The following is a 13,712-nucleotide window of genomic DNA, read 5'->3' as shown; positions in this document are numbered from 1 at the left end:
CGAATTCAGTGTTACATTTTTACACTGTTCAATATTTTAGGGTTAAACACAAAAGGATGTTTAACAGAAAGTAGCAACGCTAACTGGGATTGTTAATGTTTCTACCTTTCAAGAGAGAGAATAAAACTGGACTGTTCAATGGCATAAAGAAACAGACTTTTCCGTTTTTCTCATTTTGTGACACTTATGACTCAGTTGCCATGGTGACGCTGTCTGGGCTATCGCAGATATGTCACCTAAGACATGTGACACGACAGCACAAGTCTCCAAACTCGACTGTGATGGAAATTGCGGCGAAATATAATGACTGTGAAAAGTGTAAGGTTCGGGCTTTGTCCTAAGGTTTTGTTTGTTTGTTTTTTCTTTTATTTGTTTATTTGGAAGAGAGATCATTTCTAGCAGAGCGACATGTCAACAGGTCTGCATGATGTATGAAATTCAGTACGGATTTGGACAACAGCAGCCCTCAGACGAACACACTGATGTATCATCTGTAAGGAAACACTTCACCATGAGCAAACACTGCAGCCTGTCCATTCGTGTGTGTGTGTGTGTGTGTGTGTGTGCTGGGAGGGGGCACACAGGACAAATTAACTCTTAGTTATAAAAGAACGATCATACAGTTAAGAACCTAATTTGATTTGTTAATATTTCTCATGTCAAATCAATTTGCACCGGTTATGAATGAGCAGGTCTCTCGTCGTGACTCAGTGAGACTAACCTGTATAAATGAAGTTCGAATGAATGAATGAAACAAATGAACACATGTTCTGTCCCTGCATTCTGATCAATACCATCTGATTTGTCCTGACATTTTACAGCATATATGAATATGTCAACCTGCTCATTAAAGGGATAGTTCCGATCTATTACAGAGGAGTTTTCGTCAAAAGTTATAAAGATATAACATCTTATCTGTTGTGGGCATTTGAACAGTTTGAAGAGATACTATTAGAATCTGACCGGACCGATGAGCTAACAGCTAGTCTGAGCAAGACCAACACCAAAGTGGACTGCAGTCAATTTTATAATCCTTTACATCAATGACAATTTCACATTGTATGATCATTCTAGTAGAAATGTGATATTTTTGTTAGGTGTGCTTCAGCTAGCCTGCTGCTGGTGCTATTGGACTTAAAGAGCATTTAGCATTGTGTTTTTTTTTTCTTCTTTTAAATCTTTATTTTACCAAAAATGAAATACAATGAGATTAATCAGCTCTTTTACAAGGATGTCCTGGACAATGTGCAAGGTGCAAACAAGCCATTAGATTTACAGCAACTGTTTAAATAACAGTACCAGTAATGTTAAACTATGTACAACAAAACATCCAGTAATGAGGCATAAAATACAATGCAAGTTTTAAAATGTATGCATATCACAATTTAAGACACTTAAATATTACAGGTGCAAGATGTGACTTAAAGCTCTGACAGTTTATGTTTAAAACAAAAGGAATAAGAGACGCCAGCCTCAGTTTAAGCTGCAGATCATTCCAAGACCATGGGCCGAAATACATGGAGGGTGGAATGCGATGAAATTAAATAAATACATAATGAAATAAAGAATTTCAAAGATACATTTATTTATTTCATGTGTCATTTATTGAATTGTGCATTTAATAATTTAATTGTATATTTAATGATTTAATGGTGCATTGAATAATTAAATGATACATTTAATTATGTATTTATTTATTTAATTTTGGCCCCTTCCACCCTCCAAAGCAATAGGACATGCTCATCTTTCCTGATTCTGTGCGTGGAAAGGGTACCTTAAACCACTGGCCCTGACACTGTTTGTGTTCTGTAATGAAATAGTGTAGTTTTAGTGACAGGAGACTCACAACTTTTAATAATAATCATGTAAAGTGATCACAATTGAAAATTTTTCAGTCAGGTCATATGGACAGTTTCTTTTTTTTTGGTGCTGAAACGTTTCGCCTTCGATCCAGAAGGCTTCATCAGTCAAGGAAACACACGACAAAACTGATTCTTCCCCCAACAGTTTACTCCAAAGTGGAACATTGAGCATGGACTTTGTTGTTTTCAACCAGTTTGACGAGACTGTCAACAAGGAAGAGGGCCGGCAATGGAGGAGGGACATTCCAAAGAGACCATCTTATCACAAGCAGAACTGGTTTGTTCCACTTTGGTGTAAGCTGTTTGGGGAAGAATCAGTTTTGTTGTGTGTTTCCTTGACTGATGAAGCCTTCTGGATCGAAGGCGAAACGTTTCAGCACAAAAAAAAAAAGAAACTGTCCAGATGACCTGACTGAAAAATGTTGGATTCTATACCTGGATTATTGAGCACGGACTTTGTTGATCACAAGTGAGTTTTTCTACTGTTTTCAAAGCAAACTGGTCATTAAAAAAAAATCTGAAATACTGAGGGTCTTTGTAGTGGCAGGCCCAAATTCAACTGAATCTGCAAAACCATGTGTGAAATGATGATATTAAACAAGGTCTAGTACAGTTTCACTCTAGGATGGAGCATCAGAGCAAGGATCTAGTTACAGTTGTCTTTACAGTAATCGTTTTGAAGACAAAAACTTTGAATTTCATGTAAATCATGTTATGCAAAATTGACAGTAAAGTCAGCAGTATTAAAATAGTGTTCTCAAACTGCAATGAAATATTTGAGATTGGAGTTATTTTAAGAAGGTACCAATCCACACTGGTTTTGGTCTCACCTAGACTAGCTGTTAGCTTGTGAATCTGATGAGAATGACACTTTTTTTTTTTTTTTTTTTGCCAAACTGAGGTATCATTCCATAAAGCTGACTTTAGAACATTTGGGCTACTGCTTTAAGTCACAGTTGTCTAGACATGGGCATATTCATATGAATGTCAGGAGAAATAGGACAGACAGTTATCAACTCAGAGGCATAATTAATTCACAAGTTTCGTGTTTCATAAATTCATTTTTTAAGTGAGCAACATTCTAACCTGCTGCTGCCTTCAGCCGTCATTATGAAGCAGTTTTCCTTTTTGAGTGGGCTAGTAAAATCTGACAGGTAATTGATTTAGGAAGATCTGTGCAGACTAAACTACAAAAGCAGCTTTTAATAGGTTCAGACTTGTTGTATCGTCTGATCATGTCAAAATAAATTGTTGTTATTTGGATGCACTATGATACATCATGTTGAGTTAAATATTCTGATAAATCTTTGAGCCACTGTTTGCCAGCCTGTGTTCGTGTCACCATTGATGGATCAATGATTCATCCTGTCACTCTTAACATATCTTCTGGCCTTTCTACATTGCCTTTTCCTATCATGTAAAATGTCAATACCAGCTCCTGTATTGAAGCCGACATTTCCCCCGCTATTCACTTTCAGCTATGATTAAGTTATGTAACACAAGCAACTGGAATTTCAAGAGAAGCATGTAGGGAACAAAAGTTAGAAAAATGAAGCCTGCTACGCCAGTAGTCTGGGACCTGACTGCAACATCCCTTCTTTGATTCCAGATGGACATCTTGTCAAGTCCTCCCCCCTCATTTTTCACAGCTGTCTAACAGAAGCATGCACTATAACAAAAAATATCCTACATTTTTCAGACAAAAACTGCTTACTGGTAATAATAATGGATGTGGGCTGCATAGTGATGCAATCAAACCTCACAGCATGAAGGACCTGGGTTCAAAGCTCAGCTGGTGTTTTTATGAGGGGCATGCTCTCCCTAAATATTAGTGGGCTTATGGGTACACATTGTCCAAAACATGCACGTTGCAGTAATTTGTCCTAAAGTTTCATTAGATGTGAGCTTGACTGGTTGTTTGTGGATCCGTCATAAACCAGCAACCTGTCCAGGGTGTACCACAACTGCTGGAGAAAAGCACCAGCTCTCCATGACCATAAACACTACGTAAAAAACATGGATTAAAAGAATGATAGCCTCTTTTATATTTTTTCCCTGCTTGTCTTGTAAACTGAGTTTAGAATATTGAATTTTCGATTGTTTTATTTGTTAAGCTGTCCGTTTAGTCAATAAGATTTAAATAGGGAAAATGCCTTTAAAAGAAAAGTAGCTGTCATTAATCAATATCTTACCTGCAGAAGGAATCGCTCAGTGCATTATCAGTTTAGAGTATGTGGGGGAGTAACAAGCTAATCTGTGTAAGTCCATATCTAATGCAGGTTTCTGTAACAACCCCAGTATTTTATAGCACATCATGTGAATTACATCACTTCATTGTTGTTGTTGTTTTTTTACATAGACGTTAATTTTTTTACACATAAGACTGAGTCGAGTGGTTCAGTGATTGTCCGAGTGAAAGTTAAAAATTAATTAAATGTATTAGGAGTAACCGAACAAAGTCGTGGAAAACAAATGCAGTGTTTTTTGTTTTTTTTTAAAACATGACTGTTCAAACAATCACTAATAAATGTTTACCCAGCTTTAATGTTTCTCATCTGTTCTGCACCTGAACTTTCACATTACTGCTGACGAAATGAAACTGACGCCGTCTTCAGTCTGGATTTCTGTGGAACTCTGTATGCGACTGTCTGAAGCTAAAGTGATGACTTGGGCTTGGATCTGCTCTGAACAAATTAAAATAGCTGGACTCCCAGAGAAATGTCTGCCTCACTCTCTGAAACATAGACTGTTGATTTTATTAAACTGACTGTCCCTGCCTTTTCTTGTTGTTTGAAGCCAGTGCAGTTTATGGAAGCATGTTATATTTTGGAGAAATGATGTGCAACTTTACCCCTACTCCCTGCACACAATCATGGTGTGATATGAATTTTGTTTTAGGCATTAAATAACAAATTACAGCGAAATGTATAGCAAAAACAGTATTTTAATATATCGTATAAAAGTAAGAACTACTTTGTACATAAATTTACAAATATCCACACCTGAAAAAAAAAATGATCTGAGGAGGGTTTTTGATTATTTCAGCGAGGGCAATGTTTTGTTAATTGAAGTGGAGGGGGAAACTTGTACTGGAACCAGTTTATACAGAACCTGATCCTAGTCCAGCTTCAACTTTTAGGTAGCCAGAAGAGCTACATTCCAAACTGATAGTGTTTAACTCATTTATGCTGCAAGTAAGATAGTGATTACTAATAACAACTCCGCTGAGCTCTTCGCCCTTAACCCTGTCTAACAGTAAATCTTTTCTGCACCATTCACTTCTATAAAATATCAAATGAAATGTTTCTACAAAGTAATTCTCTGAAAGGCTTTTGTCTTAAAAGCAGGAATTATTTTTTCAATCTGTTTTAAACCAGCATTTTTGATCATTAAGTGTTTTTATTGGAACCACTTGAATGTTTGTATCCCAACAACTGCAGGTTTCAATCAAATGTATGTTTTCAGAATATGGACTGACGTGTTTCAGTTAATGATAAATCAATATTACTGTGGACTGCACAGTATATGAAATATTATTAAGGCTACCCAAACAAAAGTCAACACAAGTTGGAAAAATGATGTCTGGCAATTCAGAGCTCAGTGGAGCGGCAACAGAAGGGAGGATACAGACCAAGGTTTTACCATCGGCCATGCTCAGACTATCACACAAGTTGCACTCTTGGGCAGTTCTGACATTTAAAATGCCTCAAACAGATTTTCAAAAAGATAGCATCTAAGGTCATGTCAATGGCAGACAGAGCTCGTGGGCTAGTTGATGTGAAAGGAGGCAGGTTGGGTGCAACAGATCCAGCCTCCTCCTCATCAGGTATTCTACTACAGAGCCTGACTCCTCCACTCCTCCCACTCATTTCAGAGCCTGGGCTGATTACATGTTAATGTGTTACACAGAACATGCCTGCTCACCAACATAAATAAAATAAATAAATAAATAAGTAAATCCTGTCATGAGTCGTGCTTCAAGCTGCCTTATCAGTAAACCCATCCAACCGGTCATCATGCGTGCACCACCGTCATGTTCAGGCTGAATTGATGGAGGATGATGTAGGAGGGCACGAGCCATTGACAGCTCTTTTCTGGGCCTACATGTCGGATGGCTGAACCCGAACACGGCAGAGAAATCCCAAACCACGCACCGAGCCGATCCGAGCCGTTCCCGCTCCGTTCCTGTCGTCTCGGTGCGGATTTAATTGTCAGGAGGGAACACTGACTGGATGTCTGAAATGATTTTGTTGAACGCACACACACACAGAGAGAGACACAGACACGCGCGCGCACACACAGCTCGGGATTTTTCCCGGCGTGTCGCTCACGAAACGCGCAAGAAAAAAAAACTAATCAAATCAAAGCAAGCGGACACTGACGTCATCTCAGCTGTCTTTCCTCCTGATGTGAAACAAATACAAGGGGTGCGCAGCTGTACCTTAATCGATGTCAAATCCTCTCCTTGGCCGCTGTGGACGGCATCTTGTCGCCTCCATTCAAGCCCAGCAGCCTCTCTCAGCATCCTGCGCTGTCATTGGGCAGCGCGCGCGCTCCCTCTCCTCCTCCACAGCATCACCACTACAGCAAGTGGCAGCTGGCGGGAGGGGATGGGCGGATGAGCAGCTCGCATCATCTTCAACTAAAGGCACATTAGCGCAAGATGTTTTTATTTATGGATTTATTATTTTATTCATGGGCTACATTATGCCCCTGATGACATGACCCATGCAGGTGTTCAAACCCGGATGTACAGACAGCACCCTGTTGTCTGCAGGCCCAGTTCTGAAAAAGGTGGAACATTGTGTAAAAATGTAAATTAAAAAACAGAGTGCAGTGATTTGCAAATGTCATAAACTCATATGCCATTTACAGGCACATGTTTGAAATAAGAGCGTGAATAATTTTGAGATGAAAACTTAATTCACTTCTTGGTCTGCTGCCTTCATACATCTCCTGCATGTCACTACTGGATCCAAACTGAAATCCAGAGGTGATCGGGCTTTTGCGGTTGCTGCTCCAAAACTGTGGAACAGTTTACCTGAGAATTTAAAGACCGCTCAGACTGTTGAGACTTTTAAATCTTTGCTCAAGACTCATCTGTATTCCTTGGCATTTCATCCACGCAGAGTCTGAGAACAAGTTGAGCTGATTTTATTGTTGTTATGTGTTGTTTTTATTGTCAACTTATGTTTTTGAGTGGCACTAGATGCATTTTTACTCTTTTTTTTTTTATTTTATTTTTTTAATCTGTCTTAACTGTAAAGCACTTTGGTCAGCTTTTGTTGTTTTTATGTGGTATATAAATAAATTGACATTGACATTGACATTGACATTACGTGAGTGCAGCTACAGCGTGCGCTCTCAGGACATTATTACCTGCAGTGTTCCCTCAGTGTGGACTGAACTTGGCAAAAGGGTCTTCTCCTACTCCGCTCCTGTTTCCTGGAATATCTTGCAAAAAGATTTGAAGCTTTCGACCTTGACCTCTCTAAGTGGCTTTAAAACATCTGATAAGTTCCTGTCAAGAATAAATGCAGACATGCCTGTTTTTAATACGCTACGTTTCCTTTTAATTATCACTTTAATTAGCATTTTGTTTTCAATTGTAAAAATAAATAAATTTGTATGCATCATTTGTGATTGTCTGTTGTTGTCCATTGTTGTCATCACTCTTTGTTAGAATCCAAGTCTCTCTTGTAAATGAGTCCCCGAGGTTCAATGGGACTAACCTGTTTAAAAAAAGGTTGACTGAAAAAAAACCAAAAAAACATAAAATAATTTTAAATTTGATGGCAGCAACACATCTCAAAATGAAGGGAGTTGGATAACAAAAGGCTGCAGCTGGAAGAGCTTTTTATAGTGAATTAGTTTCACTGGCAACAGGTCAGTAAAATAATAGGGTATAAAAAGAGCATGTTAGAGCAGCTTAATTTCTCAGAAGTAAAAATGGGCTGAGGTTTACCAGTCATCAAAAAACTGTGCCTAAATATGTGGTATGATTTCACAATAACTGTCTTAGCAGGAAAGTGGGAAGACTTTGAATATCTCATCATCTACAGTTTCTATCTTATCAACAAAATTGTAAAAATCTGGAGAAATCTCTGAGCTGCAAAGACAAAGCTGAGTCAGTAATGGATGCTCCGTGATCTTCAGGTCCTCAGGCATGCATTTAAAATGATCTGATGATTTCCTGGACGTCACAGCATGGGTGAAAGAACACTTCCACAAGTCATCATCTTTAAACAGAGATCACCAGGCGTGCAGGTTAAAACTGTATCATGCAAAGAAGAAACCATTTGTGAACACCATGCAGAAACGCACCATCTTCTCTGAGCCCGAGCTCATTTAAAATGGATTGAGGTGAAGTGGAAAACTGTTCTGTGGTCAGACAAATCAAAATATGAAATAATTTTTGGAAACCACTGACACCACGTCTTCCGTACTAAAAAGGTGAGGGACCATTCAATTCATTATCAGCGCACAGTTCAAAAGCCTGCCTCTCTGATGGTATTGGGGTGCATTAGTGCTTATGATACGGGCAGTGCACATATCTGGAAAGGCCCTAGAACAACAATAGCTCCCATCCAGACGATGTCTTTTTCAGGGAAGACCTTGCACATTTCAGCAAGGCAATGGTAAAAAAAAAACACAATACTGCATCCATGACACCAGCAGGAAGATCTAATCTAATCTGAGTAGTTTTATATTATAAACTCATTAAATATTGACCTTTATACTATAAAACATGCTCAACCACACACTTTGAGTTTTAAATGTATCCCTTTTTTTAGACTAAATAAAACTGTAAATTTTTTATTTTCAATTATGTAAAAAGGATTCATCTTTATTGTCACCAAACTAATAAAGAAGAGGCTTTGTCAACATTTCATGAAGGATGGGAAGAAAAACCATGTTTAAACCAAATTAAGGCATGTAATCCAATTACTGTAATAATAATAAGAATAACAATAATAGTAACCTTTTTTAAAATAAAGTAATTGCAGTTATTTTAATTTGATTATTTATTTTGAATCATTGATTCTCATCCATTTAGTTTGGTTTGGCCACAAGATGGGCTGGTTTAGGGATAATATTAAATGTAACAAAGTTGTATCATACAGCAGGGTATGATGGGAATGTACTAGCAAAACAATCTCGTCACTGGTCTGATGATGACCAGAGTGGAGTGGAAAAAGAAACCGGAGAAGACGGTTAAAAGTAAACTGTAGATAGCTCACTCTGTGCGTGTCTGAGTGGAAGTATTGAGTTCCTTTACTGGACTGTTAGCAGGGAGGAGGACGATCCCAGCAGGAAGAAGGAGCTCAACTGGGTCAGCTCTGAAAGCTAAAGTTGACATGTCTCTGTATCAGACTTCTGTCCTTTTTTTAAATTATTATTTTAACTCCAAAGTTGTTGCTGGCTGAAGAAAAGGGAAAAAGAATCTGCTTAAAGAATAAATTTAGTCTGGAATGGAGGATTAAACCTTACACTGTGTCTAAAAGAATCAAAACAACAGCCTTTTTAAAACTTTCAGCTACACTGTAAGTGCTACAGCTAACTGCTGGCTGCCAGAGCTGAGTTGGTGGGGGAGAGGGTGGACTCCAGAAACCATCTTATTACCATCAACCTGGTTGACCCATAATGTGAGTGCTGCTTATAAGACTGAGCTTGTTGTGGCTCCTCGGACTGAAGAAGTCTTCTGGATGAAAGATGAAACATTTCAACAAAAAGAAACCGTCCAGAGGATCTAATTTAACTTTTGCTGGATTGTTTCCCTGGATTAATGAGCATGAACGTTGATGTATAAAGGTGCATCTAAAAAAAAAAAAAATAGAATATCATAAAAAAGTTTTATTTGTTTGGCAATCATTTCAGAAAATGAAATATAGATTTTATATAGATTTCTTACACTGACTGAAATATTTCAAGCCTTTATTGCTTGTAATTTTGATTGGGATGTGGAGGGGTAGTGCAGAGGTTAGAAAAGGTGGGCGTGTGATCAGAAGGCTGCCGGTTCAACTCCCCGTACTGACAACATCAAAATGTGGGTGGGAAAGGTGAAACACCCACACCTGCCTCCACCCTCATTTGCCCCACTCGGGGCCCTTCAGCAAGGCCCCTAACCTCCACCATCTGCTCCCCCGAGCACCATAGATGACAGCCCCCTGCTCCACACAGAGGTAGTTTGTGGTTGTGTTAGCAGGGTGGTGCGGTGGCCCTAAGGTGTAAATGAAAAACGTGAAAAAACGCAATTACATAAAAAAAACTGAATAGCATTTGAAAAATAAAGTTAATAAATAATAATAATAATAATAAATAAATAAAGTTAATAAAGTTTTTAAAAAATCCTGTTTGGCTTAATGTAATTCTGTTTTTCAAATGTAATTTCATTTTTTTCAATTGTTGTTCATTTACACCTTAGGGCCACCGTAGGAAGGGCATCTGGCATAAAAACAATTACCAAGTCGGTGTGCGACTTTGTTCGCTGTGGCCGACCCCTGAAGAGGGGAGCAACCGAAAGAAGAAAAATATTGTAATTTTGATAATTGTGACTTACAGATATGAAAAAACAAAATTCAGTGTCTCAGAAAATTAGAATATTGTGGAGAAGTTCAATATTGTAAACTGCTGGTGTCACACCCAAACAAGATAATTAATTCCTAGACATGGTCTACAAATGTCAAATTCCTCAAGTCAAGCCACCTCTGAACCAGAGACATCAGAAGTGCCTTTTTTATTTATTTAACCTTTATTTATACAGGTTAATCCCATTGAACCTCAGGGACTCATTTACAAGAGAGAGCTGATTTTAACAAAGAGTGATGACAGCAGTGGACAACAAAGACAACAAAGGATGCATACAAATTGAGAAGAACAAGTAAAGAAAATGGTATAAAAAAAGAAACAAAGCAAAAACAGCTAGATTGTAAAAGTGATGTAGAAAACTAAAATCAGGAACAACAAAGTCCATACTCAATAATCCAGGTATAAAATCCAACATTTTTCAGTCAGGTCATCTGGACAGTTTCTTTTTTTGTGCTGAAACGTTTCGCCTTCGATCCGGAAGGCTTCATCATAAAAACAGGAACATGTTGGTTACAGCCATAAACTTAGCAGATGTTTGAAGCCACTTAGAGAGGTCAAGGTCAAAAGCTTCTGATCTTTTTGCAAGATATTCCAGGAAACAGGAGCAGAGCAGGAGAAGGCCCTTTTGCCAAGTTCAGTCCTCACAGAGGGAACACTGCAGGTAATAATGTCCTGAGAGCGCACGCTGTAGCTGCACTCATGCAGTGACATGTAGGAGAAGATGTATGAAGGCAACAGACCAAAAAGTGATTTAAAGATGAAAATGTACCAGTGAGAGAGTCTGCATGAAGTTCATAATGACCAGTTAACCAGTGAATACAGGGTGCAATGTTGGGGTAGTTACAGCCAGTCAACATCTGCAGGGTGCTTGTAGGGGGGTTCATGTAAATAATGTCACCATAGTCAATGGAGGGAAGGCAAGTCACAGTTACATTGTGTTTCCTAGCATTCAGAGCTAGACGGGATCTATTTCTAAAAAAGATATCCAGTTTTACTTTCAATTTCGTTACCAAGTTTTCCATAAGGAGCTTAAAGTTTTACCTGCTGAGGAGAAACAGAACTGGACTGTTGCTCAGTGGTCCAATGTCCCCTTTTCAGATGAAAGTAAATTTTCATGTCATTTGGAAATCAAGGTCCCAGAGAGTGACGAGACCCAGAATCCATGTTGTTGAAGTCCAGAGTGAAGTTTCCACAGTCAGTGATGGTTTGGGGCCATGTCCTCTGCTGGTGCTGGTCCACTGTGTTTGCTGAAGTCCACAGTCAACACAGCACCTAGTTGGACATTTTAGGGCACTTCATGAAAGCTTTATGGCGATGCTGATTTGATTTTCCAGCAGGACTTGGCTCCTGCCCACTCTGACAAAGGTACCAAAATGAAATATCCTACTTTTCTGAGACTATGAAATTTGATTTTTCATCATCTATAAGCCATAATCATCTCCTCATACTGAGCTGTGTATCTTGGTATCTTGTTCTTTGTGTTGCTGAGACATGATTGCAATTTTAGTTTACTGTTTTCCTTGAGGTGAGGCAGCAATGGTGACTTAACAATCTCTTAGGAAGCCTCAGAGCCTCGGTGAATGATTGTTTCATTATTTAATGCTTGTGTATTGGCAGCACAACGCTCACTGGGAAGCAGATTGAGGCGATGAGTGACAGGTGAGGCTAAAAAAACCTTTCCTGCTTTCCTTCAGCCCCATTAGCTCCTCCATTTGCTCGACAGCCGGCTGGATTTAGGGCTGATGGAGTTATAAATCTATTCTATGTGATATTTGTTAAAACACAACATTCTTTTATTGTGTTTACTTTCTAAACATGTCTAGTTTGTTAATTATTTGGCGGACACAGCAAATAAAAAAAATGATCTGAAAAATGATTCAGCAGCTTCATTAAATAATCCTGTCATGTTTTACATCAGCCTTAATAACGTTATGAATCAAGTTCACGGCAACACTCATTTCCAGTTTTCTATGAAGGGACTTTAATAATGACAACAAAAAAAAAAACTAATTTATGGAATTCAGCTCCTCTTCCTCTGGTCACTTGCATTTGAGTCTCAAACTTTTCCACGGAGGTCACCGCTGATGTTAATTACTGGATAATCTTCGGCAGCAGAGGCTCTCGTCACGGCTTTCAGGAAATAGATGAATGCAAGCATCCCACTTTATTGTCTTCACATTTGTGCCCTCCATATGAGGACACTGGGGTCAAGCAACCAATAATAGAAGACAATAAGAGACAATTGATCAATTTGTTGAATATAAGAATTTCCTCTTCTCTGTCCTTGAAGACTAAACATTATCTGTGAAGATTTGATTGAACAAACAGCATCAACCAAACTACAGTTTAAAAAAAAAAATCACCACATTGGTTTACCCAAATAAAAAACGAAAGCCTCAAATTGTCCCGCGGTGATTTTTTATGTTCCTGCTGGTAGAAATGTACTGAACTACTAATGATGCAGAGAGATGTTTCTTGTTTTTTAACAATCCATTTCTCATATGATGTCAGACTTGATCAAGCTCCATTTGAGGAAAATCTGGTTCAGGGAGCACATGACATTTTATTCATATGTTAATTTATTCAGTCTAAATCACTTTCTGAGTCTTTGGTCCATATTTCCCATGATCAAAGCAAATTATTGGACAAACATAGAGAGAGAGAGAGAGAAATGCAACACAGGGACTAAAAATAAATGTTTTAACACTACATAATGTAATGCAAGTTGTCCAGCAAACATCCTCGGCCTCTCGTTTTATCTGACTGGACAGTGTAGGCCTACTGCAGGCGTCATAGTGTTTTAATGCTCCACCAGGGGGGACCTGCAAAAAAAGGAAATGGACTCGGCAATAAATCTTTGATAGAGCAAAGATTTGGCACTCTGTGCATCATAGGACTCTTTATGGGTTGTACCAGTTATTAACAACAGTTTAAAGATGTTTTAATCTCAGCAGAATCATTTTACCACCACATCTAAATGACATCCTAAATGAAATCAGTTATTTGCTTCTTTTGAATAATTCAGACAGGCGTCTGTGGTGTAGAAGGATTTTTCATACTGCTTCTGGCAATTTGAGTTGGAAAAGACTTTTAAAATCTCAAAACCCACTCCTTTCAGAGCCGTCACTTTTTAACCTTTGCTGAAAGGAATGGAAATAGAAAAATGGAAGAAACGATTCAGGCTTTCATGGACCAAAGGATAAGTTATTGTTAGTTTTGCAGGTCAGTGAGAGCCTGACCCTAATGAGAAAATGTATTGAC

Source organism: Nematolebias whitei, chromosome 7 (assembly GCF_014905685.2).
Source record: "Nematolebias whitei isolate Nwh7 chromosome 7, NemWhi1, whole genome shotgun sequence".
NCBI classification, from domain to species: Eukaryota; Metazoa; Chordata; class Actinopteri; order Cyprinodontiformes; family Rivulidae; genus Nematolebias; species Nematolebias whitei.
Note: the sequence above shows the minus strand (reverse complement) of the source record.